Here is a 21537-nt window from a genome sequence, read left to right as displayed (position 1 = left end):
GTCCAACAGTGGACCAGCGTCTCTTCTTTATTCCGCTGCTCGTAGTAATTTCATTGCTTGCCCGTTTCTCTCGGCTGTTTTCAGCTGACGTTAATGAACCAGTAGCTATAATGCGAGGAGGACGTGAAACAGCCTTTCGCAGGGTCAAAACTTGTCGTGATTTTTTCCGAAAAAATTCCGTTCCGGTACCGGGAATCGAACCCGGGCCTCCTGGGTGAGAGCCAGGTATCCTAGCCACTAGACCACACCGGACGTGCACATTTTTCTCCTCGCTTTCCGTGTCGCACTTTCCCTGTTTGCGAGCACCTTTTCGCGCGCCCATGTCAAAAGTCACAATCCATTGCTTTATGCCTCGTTGTTACAGGGGTAGGAGGAAAAGCAAAGCTGTAAGTAGTAATATTTATTTACTTATTTCGCAAGTAAAGACCTGCTGCCTGTCATCATACAGCAGGTCATACATCGTGTGACTTTACACGTTATATCGTACGAAATTCAGTTTTATTACTAGTACATTGTTCCTTGAAAATTTTTCGTAAGAACTGCAGGTAGTAATAACGGGAAGTAAACATTATCACGCTGAGTCGTTGAAGCCTTGTGGATAACAAAGTACGAAGTGTTTCGCTCCTTCGCAAACCCCAGAGCCGTCAATTTAGCTGTGGACGAAAGTAAATTAAATGCCCCGGGTGAGGATCGAACTCACGACCTTAAGATTATGAGACTTACGCGCTGCCTACTGCGCTACCGAGGCAAGTGACCGCCACGCCTTCTGGAATCTCTGTAACTACCAAATACCAGGGGTAGAGAGTCTGCACTTCCTGGCTCATTTTTTTCAGTTGCTACACGTCCATTCCCGGCGCGACAGGCAACTTGCGATGCTAGGCCGACGCCAGTATGTACAATAGCACATAAGAGTCCAAACGAGCAGTCGTGCGCGCTGCATGTTTGGTTATTTCCACACGGAAATACCACGGTTCATTCTCATGGCTCACGCAGTTCGAGTGCGAAAGACACGCAGCACCACTATCGGAGAAAAAACAAAATGATGCATCGGCCGGGAATCGAACCCGGGCCGCCCGCGTGGCAGGCGAGCATTCTACCACTGAACCACCGATGCTCAGCTTCCTGGTGCTTTCCGCGGCAGACGTCTGTGGGGAAAGTGGGACTGCCGTCCAGCGCCGTCGCATCCTCTCGAGAGAATGCTACAGACGCTGAATCCTGCACTGCACTGCTTAAAAATGACGCCCGAACGCGATCGCCTAAGTACTCTTGCGGCGCACGCACGCGACGACTCTTGCCAAAGGACGCGAAATGTGCGTAGAGACGCTGTCTGGATGCGCTCGCCTACCCCGTAATGCGCCTACAGCTACGACCACCTTGAGCCGCCGACGACAGGCGGGAAGCAGACACAGCGCGGCGTGCGCGGACGGAAACCGTGCGGTGGTGGTGTAATGGTCAGCATAGTTGCCTTCCAAGCAGTTGATCCGGGTTCGATTCCCGGCCACCGCAGCCGGCTTTTACTTTTGCGTATGAGTACTTTTGCCACGCGTCCTTCAATTAATGTTTCTTTCCCCATCTTACTCGCTGCAGGCCACCCTATAGCGTGTGCGTCGATTCACCTTGAGTCTCGACTTGTCTCGACTTTGCTCGTCTGACGCGAGAGCTGACGCTCTCCAATCGGCCTATATAAAAAGGACAAGCACGCAAAACGACTGAGAGAGGTATGGCGAGGCGGGCGGGCACCACATTACTTATGCCTCAAGTAAATACCTGCTGCCTGTTATCATGTATTGTCTGATTTTACATGTTCTGTCAGACAAATTCAGTTTTATTACTAGTAGATTTCTTTTTTTTTTTTCTTTGTTGAAAATTTTTCAACACGCTCCTTCATTTCACTGTGGCCGCACGGCGCGACTTGGCATACCGAGAGGCAAAATGTGGCGCCAGTGCCCTTGACCGAATAGCGCTGCAGCTCCGAAACCGAAGAGGAAAGAGAAATACGAATTGAAACTATCGGCAGTGCCGTGTGTTCGCAGGCGGTCACCCGCCCGAGCACTGACAACGTCCAGTTTCGCGCAGTAGCGGTGATCGGACGAGAAACTGTGCGTTCACCGTGCTGTGACCAGTGAAGTGTTTTAGCGCGTCCCGACAAGTCGCGTTCTGGTCCCCTATCAGTTCCCACACAATGTGACGATTTCTTTGTCACCATACTTCCCCGCCGAAATCGGCGCTGCCTTTTTGAAAGAGTGAAATCGTAGTGGCCCGTGGGGGGATCGAACCCACGACCTTCGCGTTATTAGCACGACGCTCTAACCAACTGAGCTAACGGGCCTCGGTGCAGACAGCCTTCCATCGCTTCGCGGGAATTGCTCTGCGTATTGCCATGTAACATTTCTATGGTAGCAGTCCAACAGTGGACCAGCGTCTCTTCTTTATTCCGCTGCTCGTAGTAATTTCATTGCTTGCCCGTTTCTCTCGGCTGTTTTCAGCTGACGTTAATGAACCAGTAGCTATAATGCGAGGAGGACGTGAAACAGCCTTTCGCAGGGTCAAAACTTGTCGTGATTTTTTCCGAAAAAATTCCGTTCCGGTACCGGGAATCGAACCCGGGCCTCCTGGGTGAGAGCCAGGTATCCTAGCCACTAGACCACACCGGACGTGCACATTTTTCTCCTCGCTTTCCGTGTCGCACTTTCCCTGTTTGCGAGCACCTTTTCGCGCGCCCATGTCAAAAGTCACAATCCATTGCTTTATGCCTCGTTGTTACAGGGGTAGGAGGAAAAGCAAAGCTGTAAGTAGTAATATTTATTTACTTATTTCGCAAGTAAAGACCTGCTGCCTGTCATCATACAGCAGGTCATACATTGTGTGACTTTACACGTTATATCGTACGAAATTCAGTTTTATTACTAGTACATTGTTCCTTGAAAATTTTTCGTAAGAACTGCAGGTAGTAATAACGGGAAGTAAACATTATCACGCTGAGTCGTTGAAGCCTTGTGGATAACAAAGTACGAAGTGTTTCGCTCCTTCGCAAACCCCAGAGCCGTCAATTTAGCTGTGGACGAAAGTAAATTAAATGCCCCGGGTGAGGATCGAACTCACGACCTTAAGATTATGAGACTTACGCGCTGCCTACTGCGCTACCGAGGCAAGTGACCGCCACGCCTTCTGGAATCTCTGTAACTACCAAATACCAGGGGTAGAGAGTCTGCACTTCCTGGCTCATTTTTTTCAGTTGCTACACGTCCATTCCCGGCGCGACAGGCAACTTGCGATGCTAGGCCGACGCCAGTATGTACAATAGCACATAAGAGTCCAAACGAGCAGTCGTGCGCGCTGCATGTTTGGTTATTTCCACACGGAAATACCACGGTTCATTCTCATGGCTCACGCAGTTCGAGTGCGAAAGACACGCAGCACCACTATCGGAGAAAAAACAAAATGATGCATCGGCCGGGAATCGAACCCGGGCCGCCCGCGTGGCAGGCGAGCATTCTACCACTGAACCACCGATGCTCAGCTTCCTGGTGCTTTCCGCGGCAGACGTCTGTGGGGAAAGTGGGACTGCCGTCCAGCGCCGTCGCATCCTCTCGAGAGAATGCTACAGACGCTGAATCCTGCACTGCACTGCTTAAAAATGACGCCCGAACGCGATCGCCTAAGTACTCTTGCGGCGCACGCACGCGACGACTCTTGCCAAAGGACGCGAAATGTGCGTAGAGACGCTGTCTGGATGCGCTCGCCTACCCCGTAATGCGCCTACAGCTACGACCACCTTGAGCCGCCGACGACAGGCGGGAAGCAGACACAGCGCGGCGTGCGCGGACGGAAACCGTGCGGTGGTGGTGTAATGGTCAGCATAGTTGCCTTCCAAGCAGTTGATCCGGGTTCGATTCCCGGCCACCGCAGCCGGCTTTTACTTTTGCGTATGAGTACTTTTGCCACGCGTCCTTCAATTAATGTTTCTTTCCCCATCTTACTCGCTGCAGGCCACCCTATAGCGTGTGCGTCGATTCACCTTGAGTCTCGACTTGTCTCGACTTTGCTCGTCTGACGCGAGAGCTGACGCTCTCCAATCGGCCTATATAAAAAGGACAAGCACGCAAAACGACTGAGAGAGGTATGGCGAGGCGGGCGGGCACCACATTACTTATGCCTCAAGTAAATACCTGCTGCCTGTTATCATGTATTGTCTGATTTTACATGTTCTGTCAGACAAATTCAGTTTTATTACTAGTAGATTTCTTTTTTTTTTTCTTTGTTGAAAATTTTTCAACACGCTCCTTCATTTCACTGTGGCCGCACGGCGCGACTTGGCATACCGAGAGGCAAAATGTGGCGCCAGTGCCCTTGACCGAATAGCGCTGCAGCTCCGAAACCGAAGAGGAAAGAGAAATACGAATTGAAACTATCGGCAGTGCCGTGTGTTCGCAGGCGGTCACCCGCCCGAGCACTGACAACGTCCAGTTTCGCGCAGTAGCGGTGATCGGACGAGAAACTGTGCGTTCACCGTGCTGTGACCAGTGAAGTGTTTTAGCGCGTCCCGACAAGTCGCGTTCTGGTCCCCTATCAGTTCCCACACAATGTGACGATTTCTTTGTCACCATACTTCCCCGCCGAAATCGGCGCTGCCTTTTTGAAAGAGTGAAATCGTAGTGGCCCGTGGGGGGATCGAACCCACGACCTTCGCGTTATTAGCACGACGCTCTAACCAACTGAGCTAACGGGCCTCGGTGCAGACAGCCTTCCATCGCTTCGCGGGAATTGCTCTGCGTATTGCCATGTAACATTTCTATGGTAGCAGTCCAACAGTGGACCAGCGTCTCTTCTTTATTCCGCTGCTCGTAGTAATTTCATTGCTTGCCCGTTTCTCTCGGCTGTTTTCAGCTGACGTTAATGAACCAGTAGCTATAATGCGAGGAGGACGTGAAACAGCCTTTCGCAGGGTCAAAACTTGTCGTGATTTTTTCCGAAAAAATTCCGTTCCGGTACCGGGAATCGAACCCGGGCCTCCTGGGTGAGAGCCAGGTATCCTAGCCATTTTTTTTTTTTTTTTTTTTTTTTTTTTTTTTTTTTTGGCAGACGCTCTATCCATCTTTTTTTTTTTTTGTGTGCCCGACTGAGACTCGAACTCGGGACCTTTGCCTTTCGCGGGCAAGTGCTCTATCAACTGAGCTACCTTTTTTTTTTTTTTTTTTTTATCAAAAGAAAACAAAAACTCCAATTATACTGGTTTCGCCTTCCAGTAAACAAAAATGAGTCTCCTTCATCTTGTTGGCGAAGAAGCAATCTTTTGGAACAAAAAAAGTTTCTCAAATTCAAAATCAAATTTCTTGTTCCTTTAAGAACAAACTATGAAGAATAAATAAGGAAAAGCGTTTTAAGTCGTCGTGCGACTTGTAGTTAAAGTCCCGTTCTTACAGGAGCTCCTGAAGTGTCCGCCTACAGCATGCCAGCTCGTCCAAACGTGTCTTCTCATGGCGTAGGCGTGGGTTCCGGGTAGCAGATCTATTCAGTTCGGTTCGTTTTATACAGTTTTCAGCTTCTCATGGCTTGGACGTTCCAGCTACTAGGTGGGTCATCGAAAGTGCTCCGTAAGAAATTGGAAAAATATTGTTTATAGCGTGGGTTGCGTATCAGGACGCAGTGTCGTTCGTTGAGATAAGTCCAATATCCTAGCGTAGACTTGTCGCCAGAAGTAAAAAGATAGCGGATCGTGTGGCCACAGATCCAATTCACAGAGTTAGTTTTGGCGGAGGGGTAGAAAGTCTTATCGGGGTGCAAAAGCATGTGGACGTCGATCTGAGCCGGTGTCTGGCGAGTAAGAAACGCCAAAATTCGCCGCGCAAGTGTCCAGACGTCTAGCGCTGTGCCACAGTGGAACCGGTGGACATCCGTGTCATCCACTCCACAGTGGGTGCAGAGGGATGAATCGGCGAGATGGATGCGGTGCAGACGATCTCGGTTAACTTGTTTGCCATTCACGGTGATGTACCACGCTGATTGAACGTCTGATTCGAGAAAACGCGCATGGATCGCCTTCCATATGTGTCTCCACACGTACTGTGGATACTTACGTTCGATGGGGTTGGACGGGCGGCACTGTTGTAACAATTCGGAGACTGTTTTCGTGAGGTACAAACGTGTAAGTGGTAAGGACCGGTAGATATAACTGAACTCCAGGAAAAATCGTTGGATGTAATAAAAGGGGGTTGGAATGGTCGATAACAGTACTGGGGCGGACAAGGAGGCCGGTGCAAAGTTGTGAAGCAGGAGGCTAGTAAGGCTCTGTGGGCAACGATGCCAAAGTTTTAGTTGGGAGCTGACGTATAGTGCCTTGACACGAGTCGGCACGTGGATGAGTCCCAAACCGCCACGATCTCGTGGCAGTGCAAGGGATTCATACTGCACCTTGAATAACATCCCCGAGCTGACGAAGGAGCCGAAAGCCATCAACAGTCGTCGCGCCAGGAGATTTGGGACTGGTAGTACTTGAGCCACGTGTGGTATACGGGAAGCATGATACACGTTCACGTATTGCGCGCGTTGGATAATGTCGAGAGCTCGTAGCCGGTGATCTGCGAGATTTGCTCTGATTGTCTGTAGCAAGCGTCTACCATTGATAGTCGCTGAGCGGCGCAGGTCTGCTGTGAAATCAAGTCCAAGACACCGTATGGTGGCGGAGACACTAAGCGGGGCAGCGCATCTCTCCGGCAAGCCCTCACCAATGAGCAGGACCTTGGATTTTGACACGTTGAGGCAGCTCCCCGACGCTTCGCCGTAAGTCGCCACCCATGCCAGTGCTGCTCGTACTTCATCTTCACTGCGCAGATATAGTACTATGTCGTCTGCGTAGGCTGTACAACAAAAACGGTGGCCTTGCACAGCCATGCCTTCCAAACGTTGGCGCATGCCCTGGAGCAGGGGTTCCAAGGCGAAAGCATACAAAATCGTGGAAAGAGGGCATCCTTGTCGTACAGATCGTGCGATGACCAGGGACGGTGTAAGACGACCATTGTACATGATTTTGGAGGTTGCACTACTCAACAGGCGCATAATCACCGTTACAATACCGCCAGGAAAACCCATATGCTGAAGAACTGTCCGTAAATAGAAGTGGTCAACACGGTCGAAAGCCTGGCTAAAGTCCAGTGAAGCCAAGGCGCCAGGGAGACGCTGATGATGCGCTAATGCTATCATGTCTCTGTAACGGCAAAGGGCCGTACGGATGTTGTTGTCGCCTCCTAGGGAAGTGTGGTCGCAGGATGTGACGTAACGTGCGAACTTCTTGAGACGCGATGCCATTAGCCGTGTGAATATTTTCATGTCGCTGTTGAGCAAAGTAATTGGTCGATAGTCCTGGATCCTCGATAACCCACGCGGTTTATGTACGGGGATAATAATTCCTTCTAGAAAGGCGCTCGGGACCACTGTCATCGGTGACATCAGCTCTTGTGCGATTGCCGTCCACGTGGAAGCCAACAAATAGTGAAAACTTTTATAAAATTCGATGGGGATACCGTCAGGTCCAGGAGATCTGTTATCGGAACCCGCCTTGATAGCGTCTAGCACTTCATCGGTGGTTACGTCGTCTTGGAGGTCGTGCACTGCATCCTCTGGAAGAGTGGTCGTAGTAAGCTGAGCGACTTCTGTGATCAGTGCTGCAGAATGCGGTACGGCTGCGTATAGCCCGGCAAAATGAGCATGGAGAGCACGACCGATGCTTTGTTGGGTGTCGTGCCGGCGCCCTTTCACATCAGTGAGGACTTGGATCAGAGCTCGTCGTCGTCGTTGTCTTTCCTGAAGGAGGTGGTACATCGACGGACGTTCTTGAGGGATTCGATTAGAAGCTCGAGAACGGACTACAGTGCCTTCCAAGTTACGCCGCATGATCATGGAGATCTGCGCCTTCGTGCGATGGACCATCGACTGCCGGGCTGGCGAGAAAGGCATCGTCGTACAGTCACGTAGAATGGTGTAGTAGAAGTGCAGGGTATTAGTTTGCCACGCCTTTAATTCCTTCCCATAACTCATCAGAGTCTTCCGGAGGGTCGGCTTTGCACAGGAGATCCACCATGATAAGGTGGAGGCATAGGCTTCTCGACGATGGTGGCAGCGTGCCCACGCTTCTTCGACCATACGGCGACAGTCTGAGGAGGTCAGGTGAGCGACATTGAGTTTCCACAGACCACGACTATGCCACACTTGCTGTCGGGCGAGAGTGACGTCACAGATGTACGCATCATGGTCTGAAAAGGCCAAGGGCCAGATTTCCGCATGACGTGTGCCATCAGCAAGGGAGCGGGTAACGTAGATGCGATCTATGCGGCTTGACGAGTGAGAGGTGTAGAATGTATAGCCCGGTTGAAGTCCGTGGAGCTTCCGCCATGTGTCAACAAGTCGGAGACGGTCGATGACCACTGAGAGAGATGCACAAGGGGAATGTCGCGGGAGTTGGTCCGCGGGCTCCTGTGTCGAGTTAAAATCCCCACCGAGTACCAAATCGTCCTGCGGACCAGTGAAAAGGGGCGTGACGCTTTCGGCAAAAAAAGTTTGTCGGTCATGACGGCGGCCAGTGCCGGACGGTGCGTAGATATTAATAATACGCACGCCGAACAGTGTGAGGGCCATACCTCGCGCAGTGGGGAGGTAGATGACGTCCTCTGCAGGGAGGCCGTCGCGTAGCAGGATGGCGACGCCGCTACCGGTATCGGATGCGGGGGAAACATGGGCGTTGTATCCGGTGGGAACTAGGAAGTCAGCCACAAACACCTCTTGTAAGAGTGCTATATCCACATCCGCAGAGTAAATAGTCTCTCTGAACATGGCCAGTTTATGGGGGGCACGAATGGTGGCAAGATTCATCGTGGCGATACGATATTGCTGTGTGCGGCCATCCTCAGTATTTGCAGAACGTGCGGTAGAAGTAGCCGGCAGGTGGAGACCCGCCGGTGGTCCCGCAGTGGTGATAATTACTGGCGGGACGCCTGCCCCAGTGTCGCCGAGGTGGACTCCTGTGCAGACACGCTGGCAGTCTGTTCCGCTTCTTCTTCAATGTCATCGGCCCAGGAAGCTGACGACGTGGACATGTGACGGTCACGTACTTCCGGAACGGGTGTTGTGGATTCCGGAACATGAGTGGCAGGGGGATCGCCGTCATCATTCGTTGACAACGGCGAGGACACGTTCCTGGCCGGGAGAGTAGGCGTCACAGGAGGGGCGCCTGTTGCTGCCACATCGCGTGACTGGACGCAATGTGGGAGATCACCGTCAGACATCAGGTCGACATCTCGTGGGGCCGTCTGAGAGAGGGCGTCATCGGAAGGCGTTCGTCGTCGTTTCCTGTGTTTGCGAGGCGACCGCTGTTTCCTGATGTGGCCTTCTGAATCAGAATGTGGTCGCCCGTCGTCTGACGCCGAACCCGTCTGGACAAATGCAGACGTCGGCACGACACCGAGGTCGACGTCCATGGTTCCAACAGGAACATCGGTTTCGGTCTGCAAACCGGACGGTCCTGAAGCGAGCACTGGAGGCGACGCCGTGCTTGTGTCCTCGGCGCGTTGTGCTGCGGCGGGTGGCGTTGACGAAGCTGCTGGCGCAATCGAGATTGGTACGACGGGGTCCTGTGCAACCTTGGCGTAGGTGATGGGTAAGGACGTGACCGTCGAAGCCTGGGTCTCTTCACGTAACGGCGTCTGTATTAAACGGCGGTGTAAGCATTCGGAACGTACATGTCCCTCCTGGCCACATCCTGCGCACGTTCGTGGCTGTCCATCATACATGACGATGGCCCTCACACCGCCAATCAGCAGGTACGATGGGACATGTTTCGTCAGCTCAATTTTTATTTGCCGGACGCCATTTAATACGGGGTAGGTCGTAAATGTTTGCCACTTCCCCGCGACGTGACCTAAGACGGTGCCATATGGTTGGAAGGCGGCAATGACCACATCCTGAGGCACCTCGAACGGGAGCTCAAACACCCGCAATGTCCGGAGACCGAATCCAGCATGGGCGACTGTCACAGCACCCATATGTCCATCAGAGTGTTTAAATTTCAGTCCGGTGGCATGACGGTGAATTATGTCATTGCAAATTTCCTCCGTCGACATCTTAATGTAGACAACACTTCCAGTGATGGAAAAATGTATGCCGATTACGTCCTGGGGGTTCAAACGTAGATCCTCACGTATAAACTGTTCGACTTCGAAAGCTCTGGGTCGTGGATGTTCGGCCTGAAACGTTACTTTGATCGTTGCACGGCGGTACGAGTGCGCCATGGTGTACGTTAGTACCGGACTCGATAGACACAAACACCGCGACGCGGAAGTAAACACCACCGAGAGCGGAGCGTCGGACGGCGCGCGGAGCAGCTCCGCACGCTAGCACGGCTGAGAGCCGACTCATCCACTAGACCACACCGGACGTGCACATTTTTCTCCTCGCTTTCCGTGTCGCACTTTCCCTGTTTGCGAGCACCTTTTCGCGCGCCCATGTCAAAAGTCACAATCCATTGCTTTATGCCTCGTTGTTACAGGGGTAGGAGGAAAAGCAAAGCTGTAAGTAGTAATATTTATTTACTTATTTCGCAAGTAAAGACCTGCTGCCTGTCATCATACAGCAGGTCATACATTGTGTGACTTTACACGTTATATCGTACGAAATTCAGTTTTATTACTAGTACATTGTTCCTTGAAAATTTTTCGTAAGAACTGCAGGTAGTAATAACGGGAAGTAAACATTATCACGCTGAGTCGTTGAAGCCTTGTGGATAACAAAGTACGAAGTGTTTCGCTCCTTCGCAAACCCCAGAGCCGTCAATTTAGCTGTGGACGAAAGTAAATTAAATGCCCCGGGTGAGGATCGAACTCACGACCTTAAGATTATGAGACTTACGCGCTGCCTACTGCGCTACCGAGGCAAGTGACCGCCACGCCTTCTGGAATCTCTGTAACTACCAAATACCAGGGGTAGAGAGTCTGCACTTCCTGGCTCATTTTTTTCAGTTGCTACACGTCCATTCCCGGCGCGACAGGCAACTTGCGATGCTAGGCCGACGCCAGTATGTACAATAGCACATAAGAGTCCAAACGAGCAGTCGTGCGCGCTGCATGTTTGGTTATTTCCACACGGAAATACCACGGTTCATTCTCATGGCTCACGCAGTTCGAGTGCGAAAGACACGCAGCACCACTATCGGAGAAAAAACAAAATGATGCATCGGCCGGGAATCGAACCCGGGCCGCCCGCGTGGCAGGCGAGCATTCTACCACTGAACCACCGATGCTCAGCTTCCTGGTGCTTTCCGCGGCAGACGTCTGTGGGGAAAGTGGGACTGCCGTCCAGCGCCGTCGCATCCTCTCGAGAGAATGCTACAGACGCTGAATCCTGCACTGCACTGCTTAAAAATGACGCCCGAACGCGATCGCCTAAGTACTCTTGCGGCGCACGCACGCGACGACTCTTGCCAAAGGACGCGAAATGTGCGTAGAGACGCTGTCTGGATGCGCTCGCCTACCCCGTAATGCGCCTACAGCTACGACCACCTTGAGCCGCCGACGACAGGCGGGAAGCAGACACAGCGCGGCGTGCGCGGACGGAAACCGTGCGGTGGTGGTGTAATGGTCAGCATAGTTGCCTTCCAAGCAGTTGATCCGGGTTCGATTCCCGGCCACCGCAGCCGGCTTTTACTTTTGCGTATGAGTACTTTTGCCACGCGTCCTTCAATTAATGTTTCTTTCCCCATCTTACTCGCTGCAGGCCACCCTATAGCGTGTGCGTCGATTCACCTTGAGTCTCGACTTGTCTCGACTTTGCTCGTCTGACGCGAGAGCTGACGCTCTCCAATCGGCCTATATAAAAAGGACAAGCACGCAAAACGACTGAGAGAGGTATGGCGAGGCGGGCGGGCACCACATTACTTATGCCTCAAGTAAATACCTGCTGCCTGTTATCATGTATTGTCTGATTTTACATGTTCTGTCAGACAAATTCAGTTTTATTACTAGTAGATTTCTTTTTTTTTTTTCTTTGTTGAAAATTTTTCAACACGCTCCTTCATTTCACTGTGGCCGCACGGCGCGACTTGGCATACCGAGAGGCAAAATGTGGCGCCAGTGCCCTTGACCGAATAGCGCTGCAGCTCCGAAACCGAAGAGGAAAGAGAAATACGAATTGAAACTATCGGCAGTGCCGTGTGTTCGCAGGCGGTCACCCGCCCGAGCACTGACAACGTCCAGTTTCGCGCAGTAGCGGTGATCGGACGAGAAACTGTGCGTTCACCGTGCTGTGACCAGTGAAGTGTTTTAGCGCGTCCCGACAAGTCGCGTTCTGGTCCCCTATCAGTTCCCACACAATGTGACGATTTCTTTGTCACCATACTTCCCCGCCGAAATCGGCGCTGCCTTTTTGAAAGAGTGAAATCGTAGTGGCCCGTGGGGGGATCGAACCCACGACCTTCGCGTTATTAGCACGACGCTCTAACCAACTGAGCTAACGGGCCTCGGTGCAGACAGCCTTCCATCGCTTCGCGGGAATTGCTCTGCGTATTGCCATGTAACATTTCTATGGTAGCAGTCCAACAGTGGACCAGCGTCTCTTCTTTATTCCGCTGCTCGTAGTAATTTCATTGCTTGCCCGTTTCTCTCGGCTGTTTTCAGCTGACGTTAATGAACCAGTAGCTATAATGCGAGGAGGACGTGAAACAGCCTTTCGCAGGGTCAAAACTTGTCGTGATTTTTTCCGAAAAAATTCCGTTCCGGTACCGGGAATCGAACCCGGGCCTCCTGGGTGAGAGCCAGGTATCCTAGCCACTTTTTTTTTTTTTTTTTTTTTTTTTTTTTTTTTGGCAGACGCTCTATCCATCTATTTTTTTTTTGTGTGCCCGACTGAGACTCGAACTCGGGACCTTTGCCTTTCGCGGGCAAGTGCTCTATCAACTGAGCTACCTTTTTTTTTTTTTTTTTTTTTCAAAAGAAAACAAAGACTCCAATTATACTGGTTTCGCCTTCCAGTAAACAAAAATGAGTCTCCTTCATCTTGTTGGCGAAGAAGCAATCTTTTGGAACAAAAAAAGTTTCTCAAATTCAAAATCAAATTTCTTGTTCCTTTAAGAACAAACTATGAAGAATAAATAAGGAAAAGCGTTTTAAGTCGTCGTGCGACTTGTAGTTAAAGTCCCGTTCTTACAGGAGCTCCTGAAGTGTCCGCCTACAGCATGCCAGCTCGTCCAAACGTGTCTTCTCATGGCGTAGGCGTGGGTTCCGGGTAGCAGATCTATTCAGTTCGGTTCGTTTTATACAGTTTTCAGCTTCTCATGGCTTGGACGTTCCAGCTACTAGGTGGGTCATCGAAAGTGCTCCGTAAGAAATTGGAAAAATATTGTTTATAGCGTGGGTTGCGTATCAGGACGCAGTGTCGTTCGTTGAGATAAGTCCAATATCCTAGCGTAGACTTGTCGCCAGAAGTAAAAAGATAGCGGATCGTGTGGCCACAGATCCAATTCACAGAGTTAGTTTTGGCGGAGGGGTAGAAAGTCTTATCGGGGTGCAAAAGCATGTGGACGTCGATCTGAGCCGGTGTCTGGCGAGTAAGAAACGCCAAAATTCGCCGCGCAAGTGTCCAGACGTCTAGCGCTGTGCCACAGTGGAACCGGTGGACATCCGTGTCATCCACTCCACAGTGGGTGCAGAGGGATGAATCGGCGAGATGGATGCGGTGCAGACGATCTCGGTTAACTTGTTTGCCATTCACGGTGATGTACCACGCTGATTGAACGTCTGATTCGAGAAAACGCGCATGGATCGCCTTCCATATGTGTCTCCACACGTACTGTGGATACTTACGTTCGATGGGGTTGGACGGGCGGCACTGTTGTAACAATTCGGAGACTGTTTTCGTGAGGTACAAACGTGTAAGTGGTAAGGACCGGTAGATATAACTGAACTCCAGGAAAAATCGTTGGATGTAATAAAAGGGGGTTGGAATGGTCGATAACAGTACTGGGGCGGACAAGGAGGCCGGTGCAAAGTTGTGAAGCAGGAGGCTAGTAAGGCTCTGTGGGCAACGATGCCAAAGTTTTAGTTGGGAGCTGACGTATAGTGCCTTGACACGAGTCGGCACGTGGATGAGTCCCAAACCGCCACGATCTCGTGGCAGTGCAAGGGATTCATACTGCACCTTGAATAACATCCCCGAGCTGACGAAGGAGCCGAAAGCCATCAACAGTCGTCGCGCCAGGAGATTTGGGACTGGTAGTACTTGAGCCACGTGTGGTATACGGGAAGCATGATACACGTTCACGTATTGCGCGCGTTGGATAATGTCGAGAGCTCGTAGCCGGTGATCTGCGAGATTTGCTCTGATTGTCTGTAGCAAGCGTCTACCATTGATAGTCGCTGAGCGGCGCAGGTCTGCTGTGAAATCAAGTCCAAGACACCGTATGGTGGCGGAGACACTAAGCGGGGCAGCGCATCTCTCCGGCAAGCCCTCACCAATGAGCAGGACCTTGGATTTTGACACGTTGAGGCAGCTCCCCGACGCTTCGCCGTAAGTCGCCACCCATGCCAGTGCTGCTCGTACTTCATCTTCACTGCGCAGATATAGTACTATGTCGTCTGCGTAGGCTGTACAACAAAAACGGTGGCCTTGCACAGCCATGCCTTCCAAACGTTGGCGCATGCCCTGGAGCAGGGGTTCCAAGGCGAAAGCATACAAAATCGTGGAAAGAGGGCATCCTTGTCGTACAGATCGTGCGATGACCAGGGACGGTGTAAGACGACCATTGTACATGATTTTGGAGGTTGCACTACTCAACAGGCGCATAATCACCGTTACAATACCGCCAGGAAAACCCATATGCTGAAGAACTGTCCGTAAATAGAAGTGGTCAACACGGTCGAAAGCCTGGCTAAAGTCCAGTGAAGCCAAGGCGCCAGGGAGACGCTGATGATGCGCTAATGCTATCATGTCTCTGTAACGGCAAAGGGCCGTACGGATGTTGTTGTCGCCTCCTAGGGAAGTGTGGTCGCAGGATGTGACGTAACGTGCGAACTTCTTGAGACGCGATGCCATTAGCCGTGTGAATATTTTCATGTCGCTGTTGAGCAAAGTAATTGGTCGATAGTCCTGGATCCTCGATAACCCACGCGGTTTATGTACGGGGATAATAATTCCTTCTAGAAAGGCGCTCGGGACCACTGTCATCGGTGACATCAGCTCTTGTGCGATTGCCGTCCACGTGGAAGCCAACAAATAGTGAAAACTTTTATAAAATTCGATGGGGATACCGTCAGGTCCAGGAGATCTGTTATCGGAACCCGCCTTGATAGCGTCTAGCACTTCATCGGTGGTTACGTCGTCTTGGAGGTCGTGCACTGCATCCTCTGGAAGAGTGGTCGTAGTAAGCTGAGCGACTTCTGTGATCAGTGCTGCAGAATGCGGTACGGCTGCGTATAGCCCGGCAAAATGAGCATGGAGAGCACGACCGATGCTTTGTTGGGTGTCGTGCCGGCGCCCTTTCACATCAGTGAGGACTTGGATCAGAGCTCGTCGTCGTCGTTGTCTTTCCTGAAGGAGGTGGTACATCGACGGACGTTCTTGAGGGATTCGATTAGAAGCTCGAGAACGGACTACAGTGCCTTCCAAGTTACGCCGCATGATCATGGAGATCTGCGCCTTCGTGCGATGGACCATCGACTGCCGGGCTGGCGAGAAAGGCATCGTCGTACAGTCACGTAGAATGGTGTAGTAGAAGTGCAGGGTATTAGTTTGCCACGCCTTTAATTCCTTCCCATAACTCATCAGAGTCTTCCGGAGGGTCGGCTTTGCACAGGAGATCCACCATGATAAGGTGGAGGCATAGGCTTCTCGACGATGGTGGCAGCGTGCCCACGCTTCTTCGACCATACGGCGACAGTCTGAGGAGGTCAGGTGAGCGACATTGAGTTTCCACAGACCATGACTATGCCACACTTGCTGTCGGGCGAGAGTGACGTCACAGATGTACGCATCATGGTCTGAAAAGGCCAAGGGCCAGATTTCCGCATGACGTGTGCCATCAGCAAGGGAGCGGGTAACGTAGATGCGATCTATGCGGCTTGACGAGTGAGAGGTGTAGAATGTATAGCCCGGTTGAAGTCCGTGGAGCTTCCGCCATGTGTCAACAAGTCGGAGACGGTCGATGACCACTGAGAGAGATGCACAAGGGGAATGTCGCGGGAGTTGGTCCGCGGGCTCCTGTGTCGAGTTAAAATCCCCACCGAGTACCAAATCGTCCTGCGGACCAGTGAAAAGGGGCGTGACGCTTTCGGCAAAAAAAGTTTGTCGGTCATGACGGCGGCCAGTGCCGGACGGTGCGTAGATATTAATAATACGCACGCCGAACAGTGTGAGGGCCATACCTCGCGCAGTGGGGAGGTAGATGACGTCCTCTGCAGGGAGGCCGTCGCGTAGCAGGATGGCGACGCCGCTACCGGTATCGGATGCGGGGGAAACATGGGCGTTGTATCCGGTGGGAACTAGGAAGTCAGCCACAAACACCTCTTGTAAGAGTGCTATATCCACATCCGCAGAGTAAATAGTCTCTCTGAACATGGCCAGTTTATGGGGGGCACGAATGGTGGCAAGATTCATCGTGGCGATACGATATTGCTGTGTGCGGCCATCCTCAGTATTTGCAGAACGTGCGGTAGAAGTAGCCGGCAGGTGGAGACCCGCCGGTGGTCCCGCAGTGGTGATAATTACTGGCGGGACGCCTGCCCCAGTGTCGCCGAGGTGGACTCCTGTGCAGACACGCTGGCAGTCTGTTCCGCTTCTTCTTCAATGTCATCGGCCCAGGAAGCTGACGACGTGGACATGTGACGGTCACGTACTTCCGGAACGGGTGTTGTGGATTCCGGAACATGAGTGGCAGGGGGATCGCCGTCATCATTCGTTGACAACGGCGAGGACACGTTCCTGGCCGGGAGAGTAGGCGTCACAGGAGGGGCGCCTGTTGCTGCCACATCGCGTGACTGGACGCAATGTGGGAGATCACCGTCAGACATCAGGTCGACATCTCGTGGGGCCGTCTGAGAGAGGGCGTCATCGGAAGGCGTTCGTCGTCGTTTCCTGTGTTTGCGAGGCGACCGCTGTTTCCTGATGTGGCCTTCTGAATCAGAATGTGGTCGCCCGTCGTCTGACGCCGAACCCGTCTGGACAAATGCAGACGTCGGCACGACACCGAGGTCGACGTCCATGGTTCCAACAGGAACATCGGTTTCGGTCTGCAAACCGGACGGTCCTGAAGCGAGCACTGGAGGCGACGCCGTGCTTGTGTCCTCGGCGCGTTGTGCTGCGGCGGGTGGCGTTGACGAAGCTGCTGGCGCAATCGAGATTGGTACGACGGGGTCCTGTGCAACCTTGGCGTAGGTGATGGGTAAGGACGTGACCGTCGAAGCCTGGGTCTCTTCACGTAACGGCGTCTGTATTAAACGGCGGTGTAAGCATTCGGAACGTACATGTCCCTCCTGGCCACATCCTGCGCACGTTCGTGGCTGTCCATCATACATGACGATGGCCCTCACACCGCCAATCAGCAGGTACGATGGGACATGTTTCGTCAGCTCAATTTTTATTTGCCGGACGCCATTTAATACGGGGTAGGTCGTAAATGTTTGCCACTTCCCCGCGACGTGACCTAAGACGGTGCCATATGGTTGGAAGGCGGCAATGACCACATCCTGAGGCACCTCGAACGGGAGCTCAAACACCCGCAATGTCCGGAGACCGAATCCAGCATGGGCGACTGTCACAGCACCCATATGTCCATCAGAGTGTTTAAATTTCAGTCCGGTGGCATGACGGTGAATTATGTCATTGCAAATTTCCTCCGTCGACATCTTAATGTAGACAACACTTCCAGTGATGGAAAAATGTATGCCGATTACGTCCTGGGGGTTCAAACGTAGATCCTCACGTATAAACTGTTCGACTTCGAAAGCTCTGGGTCGTGGATGTTCGGCCTGAAACGTTACTTTGATCGTTGCACGGCGGTACGAGTGCGCCATGGTGTACGTTAGTACCGGACTCGATAGACACAAACACCGCGACGCGGAAGTAAACACCACCGAGAGCGGAGCGTCGGACGGCGCGCGGAGCAGCTCCGCACGCTAGCACGGCTGAGAGCCGACTCATCCACTAGACCACACCGGACGTGCACATTTTTCTCCTCGCTTTCCGTGTCGCACTTTCCCTGTTTGCGAGCACCTTTTCGCGCGCCCATGTCAAAAGTCACAATCCATTGCTTTATGCCTCGTTGTTACAGGGGTAGGAGGAAAAGCAAAGCTGTAAGTAGTAATATTTATTTACTTATTTCGCAAGTAAAGACCTGCTGCCTGTCATCATACAGCAGGTCATACATTGTGTGACTTTACACGTTATATCGTACGAAATTCAGTTTTATTACTAGTACATTGTTCCTTGAAAATTTTTCGTAAGAACTGCAGGTAGTAATAACGGGAAGTAAACATTATCACGCTGAGTCGTTGAAGCCTTGTGGATAACAAAGTACGAAGTGTTTCGCTCCTTCGCAAACCCCAGAGCCGTCAATTTAGCTGTGGACGAAAGTAAATTAAATGCCCCGGGTGAGGATCGAACTCACGACCTTAAGATTATGAGACTTACGCGCTGCCTACTGCGCTACCGAGGCAAGTGACCGCCACGCCTTCTGGAATCTCTGTAACTACCAAATACCAGGGGTAGAGAGTCTGCACTTCCTGGCTCATTTTTTTCAGTTGCTACACGTCCATTCCCGGCGCGACAGGCAACTTGCGATGCTAGGCCGACGCCAGTATGTACAATAGCACATAAGAGTCCAAACGAGCAGTCGTGCGCGCTGCATGTTTGGTTATTTCCACACGGAAATACCACGGTTCATTCTCATGGCTCACGCAGTTCGAGTGCGAAAGACACGCAGCACCACTATCGGAGAAAAAACAAAATGATGCATCGGCCGGGAATCGAACCCGGGCCGCCCGCGTGGCAGGCGAGCATTCTACCACTGAACCACCGATGCTCAGCTTCCTGGTGCTTTCCGCGGCAGACGTCTGTGGGGAAAGTGGGACTGCCGTCCAGCGCCGTCGCATCCTCTCGAGAGAATGCTACAGACGCTGAATCCTGCACTGCACTGCTTAAAAATGACGCCCGAACGCGATCGCCTAAGTACTCTTGCGGCGCACGCACGCGACGACTCTTGCCAAAGGACGCGAAATGTGCGTAGAGACGCTGTCTGGATGCGCTCGCCTACCCCGTAATGCGCCTACAGCTACGACCACCTTGAGCCGCCGACGACAGGCGGGAAGCAGACACAGCGCGGCGTGCGCGGACGGAAACCGTGCGGTGGTGGTGTAATGGTCAGCATAGTTGCCTTCCAAGCAGTTGATCCGGGTTCGATTCCCGGCCACCGCAGCCGGCTTTTACTTTTGCGTATGAGTACTTTTGCCACGCGTCCTTCAATTAATGTTTCTTTCCCCATCTTACTCGCTGCAGGCCACCCTATAGCGTGTGCGTCGATTCACCTTGAGTCTCGACTTGTCTCGACTTTGCTCGTCTGACGCGAGAGCTGACGCTCTCCAATCGGCCTATATAAAAAGGACAAGCACGCAAAACGACTGAGAGAGGTATGGCGAGGCGGGCGGGCACCACATTACTTATGCCTCAAGTAAATACCTGCTGCCTGTTATCATGTATTGTCTGATTTTACATGTTCTGTCAGACAAATTCAGTTTTATTACTAGTAGATTTCTTTTTTTTTTTTCTTTGTTGAAAATTTTTCAACACGCTCCTTCATTTCACTGTGGCCGCACGGCGCGACTTGGCATACCGAGAGGCAAAATGTGGCGCCAGTGCCCTTGACCGAATAGCGCTGCAGCTCCGAAACCGAAGAGGAAAGAGAAATACGAATTGAAACTATCGGCAGTGCCGTGTGTTCGCAGGCGGTCACCCGCCCGAGCACTGACAACGTCCAGTTTCGCGCAGTAGCGGTGATCGGACGAGAAACTGTGCGTTCACCGTGCTGTGACCAGTGAAGTGTTTTAGCGCGTCCCGACAAGTCGCGTTCTGGTCCCCTATCAGTTCCCACACAATGTGACGATTTCTTTGTCACCATACTTCCCCGCCGAAATCGGCGCTGCCTTTTTGAAAGAGTGAAATCGTAGTGGCCCGTGGGGGGATCGAACCCACGACCTTCGCGTTATTAGCACGACGCTCTAACCAACTGAGCTAACGGGCCTCGGTGCAGACAGCCTTCCATCGCTTCGCGGGAATTGCTCTGCGTATTGCCATGTAACATTTCTATGGTAGCAGTCCAACAGTGGACCAGCGTCTCTTCTTTATTCCGCTGCTCGTAGTAATTTCATTGCTTGCCCGTTTCTCTCGGCTGTTTTCAGCTGACGTTAATGAACCAGTAGCTATAATGCGAGGAGGACGTGAAACAGCCTTTCGCAGGGTCAAAACTTGTCGTGATTTTTTCCGAAAAAATTCCGTTCCGGTACCGGGAATCGAACCCGGGCCTCCTGGGTGAGAGCCAGGTATCCTAGCCACTAGACCACACCGGACGTGCACATTTTTCTCCTCGCTTTCCGTGTCGCACTTTCCCTGTTTGCGAGCACCTTTTCGCGCGCCCATGTCAAAAGTCACAATCCATTGCTTTATGCCTCGTTGTTACAGGGGTAGGAGGAAAAGCAAAGCTGTAAGTAGTAATATTTATTTACTTATTTCGCAAGTAAAGACCTGCTGCCTGTCATCATACAGCAGGTCATACATTGTGTGACTTTACACGTTATATCGTACGAAATTCAGTTTTATTACTAGTACATTGTTCCTTGAAAATTTTTCGTAAGAACTGCAGGTAGTAATAACGGGAAGTAAACATTATCACGCTGAGTCGTTGAAGCCTTGTGGATAACAAAGTACGAAGTGTTTCGCTCCTTCGCAAACCCCAGAGCCGTCAATTTAGCTGTGGACGAAAGTAAATTAAATGCCCCGGGTGAGGATCGAACTCACGACCTTAAGATTATGAGACTTACGCGCTGCCTACTGCGCTACCGAGGCAAGTGACCGCCACGCCTTCTGGAATCTCTGTAACTACCAAATACCAGGGGTAGAGAGTCTGCACTTCCTGGCTCATTTTTTTCAGTTGCTACACGTCCATTCCCGGCGCGACAGGCAACTTGCGATGCTAGGCCGACGCCAGTATGTACAATAGCACATAAGAGTCCAAACGAGCAGTCGTGCGCGCTGCATGTTTGGTTATTTCCACACGGAAATACCACGGTTCATTCTCATGGCTCACGCAGTTCGAGTGCGAAAGACACGCAGCACCACTATCGGAGAAAAAACAAAATGATGCATCGGCCGGGAATCGAACCCGGGCCGCCCGCGTGGCAGGCGAGCATTCTACCACTGAACCACCGATGCTCAGCTTCCTGGTGCTTTCCGCGGCAGACGTCTGTGGGGAAAGTGGGACTGCCGTCCAGCGCCGTCGCATCCTCTCGAGAG

The 21537-nt window shown here is 51.9% G+C and overlaps 21 non-coding genes across 21 annotated transcripts; 4 read left to right on the top strand and 17 right to left on the bottom strand.

Annotated features, from left to right (window-relative positions):
• Window positions 1-180: 180 nt before the first annotated feature.
• Window positions 181-252, bottom strand: Trnae-cuc (transfer RNA glutamic acid (anticodon CUC)). Its single transcript has one exon. It is a non-coding gene; the product is annotated as a tRNA-Glu (tRNA).
• Window positions 253-675: 423 nt separating this feature from the next.
• Trnam-cau (transfer RNA methionine (anticodon CAU)) lies at window positions 676-748 on the bottom strand. The gene has a single exon. It is a non-coding gene; the product is annotated as a tRNA-Met (tRNA).
• A 295-nt stretch (window positions 749-1043) lies between these two features.
• Window positions 1044-1114, bottom strand: Trnag-gcc (transfer RNA glycine (anticodon GCC)). The gene has a single exon. It is a non-coding gene; the product is annotated as a tRNA-Gly (tRNA).
• A 320-nt stretch (window positions 1115-1434) lies between these two features.
• On the top strand, window positions 1435-1506 carry Trnag-ucc (transfer RNA glycine (anticodon UCC)). The gene has a single exon. It is a non-coding gene; the product is annotated as a tRNA-Gly (tRNA).
• Window positions 1507-2255: 749 nt separating this feature from the next.
• Window positions 2256-2329, bottom strand: Trnai-aau (transfer RNA isoleucine (anticodon AAU)). Its single transcript has one exon. It is a non-coding gene; the product is annotated as a tRNA-Ile (tRNA).
• Window positions 2330-2582: 253 nt separating this feature from the next.
• Trnae-cuc (transfer RNA glutamic acid (anticodon CUC)) lies at window positions 2583-2654 on the bottom strand. The gene has a single exon. It is a non-coding gene; the product is annotated as a tRNA-Glu (tRNA).
• A 423-nt stretch (window positions 2655-3077) lies between these two features.
• Trnam-cau (transfer RNA methionine (anticodon CAU)) lies at window positions 3078-3150 on the bottom strand. The gene has a single exon. It is a non-coding gene; the product is annotated as a tRNA-Met (tRNA).
• A 295-nt stretch (window positions 3151-3445) lies between these two features.
• Trnag-gcc (transfer RNA glycine (anticodon GCC)) lies at window positions 3446-3516 on the bottom strand. Its single transcript has one exon. It is a non-coding gene; the product is annotated as a tRNA-Gly (tRNA).
• A 320-nt stretch (window positions 3517-3836) lies between these two features.
• Window positions 3837-3908, top strand: Trnag-ucc (transfer RNA glycine (anticodon UCC)). The gene has a single exon. It is a non-coding gene; the product is annotated as a tRNA-Gly (tRNA).
• A 748-nt stretch (window positions 3909-4656) lies between these two features.
• Trnai-aau (transfer RNA isoleucine (anticodon AAU)) lies at window positions 4657-4730 on the bottom strand. The gene has a single exon. It is a non-coding gene; the product is annotated as a tRNA-Ile (tRNA).
• A 6118-nt stretch (window positions 4731-10848) lies between these two features.
• Window positions 10849-10921, bottom strand: Trnam-cau (transfer RNA methionine (anticodon CAU)). The gene has a single exon. It is a non-coding gene; the product is annotated as a tRNA-Met (tRNA).
• A 295-nt stretch (window positions 10922-11216) lies between these two features.
• Window positions 11217-11287, bottom strand: Trnag-gcc (transfer RNA glycine (anticodon GCC)). Its single transcript has one exon. It is a non-coding gene; the product is annotated as a tRNA-Gly (tRNA).
• A 320-nt stretch (window positions 11288-11607) lies between these two features.
• On the top strand, window positions 11608-11679 carry Trnag-ucc (transfer RNA glycine (anticodon UCC)). The gene has a single exon. It is a non-coding gene; the product is annotated as a tRNA-Gly (tRNA).
• A 749-nt stretch (window positions 11680-12428) lies between these two features.
• On the bottom strand, window positions 12429-12502 carry Trnai-aau (transfer RNA isoleucine (anticodon AAU)). The gene has a single exon. It is a non-coding gene; the product is annotated as a tRNA-Ile (tRNA).
• A 6113-nt stretch (window positions 12503-18615) lies between these two features.
• Trnam-cau (transfer RNA methionine (anticodon CAU)) lies at window positions 18616-18688 on the bottom strand. Its single transcript has one exon. It is a non-coding gene; the product is annotated as a tRNA-Met (tRNA).
• Window positions 18689-18983: 295 nt separating this feature from the next.
• Trnag-gcc (transfer RNA glycine (anticodon GCC)) lies at window positions 18984-19054 on the bottom strand. The gene has a single exon. It is a non-coding gene; the product is annotated as a tRNA-Gly (tRNA).
• Window positions 19055-19374: 320 nt separating this feature from the next.
• On the top strand, window positions 19375-19446 carry Trnag-ucc (transfer RNA glycine (anticodon UCC)). The gene has a single exon. It is a non-coding gene; the product is annotated as a tRNA-Gly (tRNA).
• Window positions 19447-20195: 749 nt separating this feature from the next.
• Trnai-aau (transfer RNA isoleucine (anticodon AAU)) lies at window positions 20196-20269 on the bottom strand. Its single transcript has one exon. It is a non-coding gene; the product is annotated as a tRNA-Ile (tRNA).
• Window positions 20270-20522: 253 nt separating this feature from the next.
• On the bottom strand, window positions 20523-20594 carry Trnae-cuc (transfer RNA glutamic acid (anticodon CUC)). Its single transcript has one exon. It is a non-coding gene; the product is annotated as a tRNA-Glu (tRNA).
• Window positions 20595-21017: 423 nt separating this feature from the next.
• On the bottom strand, window positions 21018-21090 carry Trnam-cau (transfer RNA methionine (anticodon CAU)). Its single transcript has one exon. It is a non-coding gene; the product is annotated as a tRNA-Met (tRNA).
• Window positions 21091-21385: 295 nt separating this feature from the next.
• Window positions 21386-21456, bottom strand: Trnag-gcc (transfer RNA glycine (anticodon GCC)). Its single transcript has one exon. It is a non-coding gene; the product is annotated as a tRNA-Gly (tRNA).
• Between the last annotated feature and the right edge of the window lie 81 nt (window positions 21457-21537).

Source organism: Schistocerca cancellata, unplaced genomic scaffold (genome assembly GCF_023864275.1).
Source record: "Schistocerca cancellata isolate TAMUIC-IGC-003103 unplaced genomic scaffold, iqSchCanc2.1 HiC_scaffold_1083, whole genome shotgun sequence".
NCBI lineage: Eukaryota > Metazoa > Arthropoda > Insecta > Orthoptera > Acrididae > Schistocerca > Schistocerca cancellata.
The sequence above is the reverse complement of the archived record's forward strand: the minus strand, read 5'-3'. Positions and strand labels throughout refer to the sequence as shown.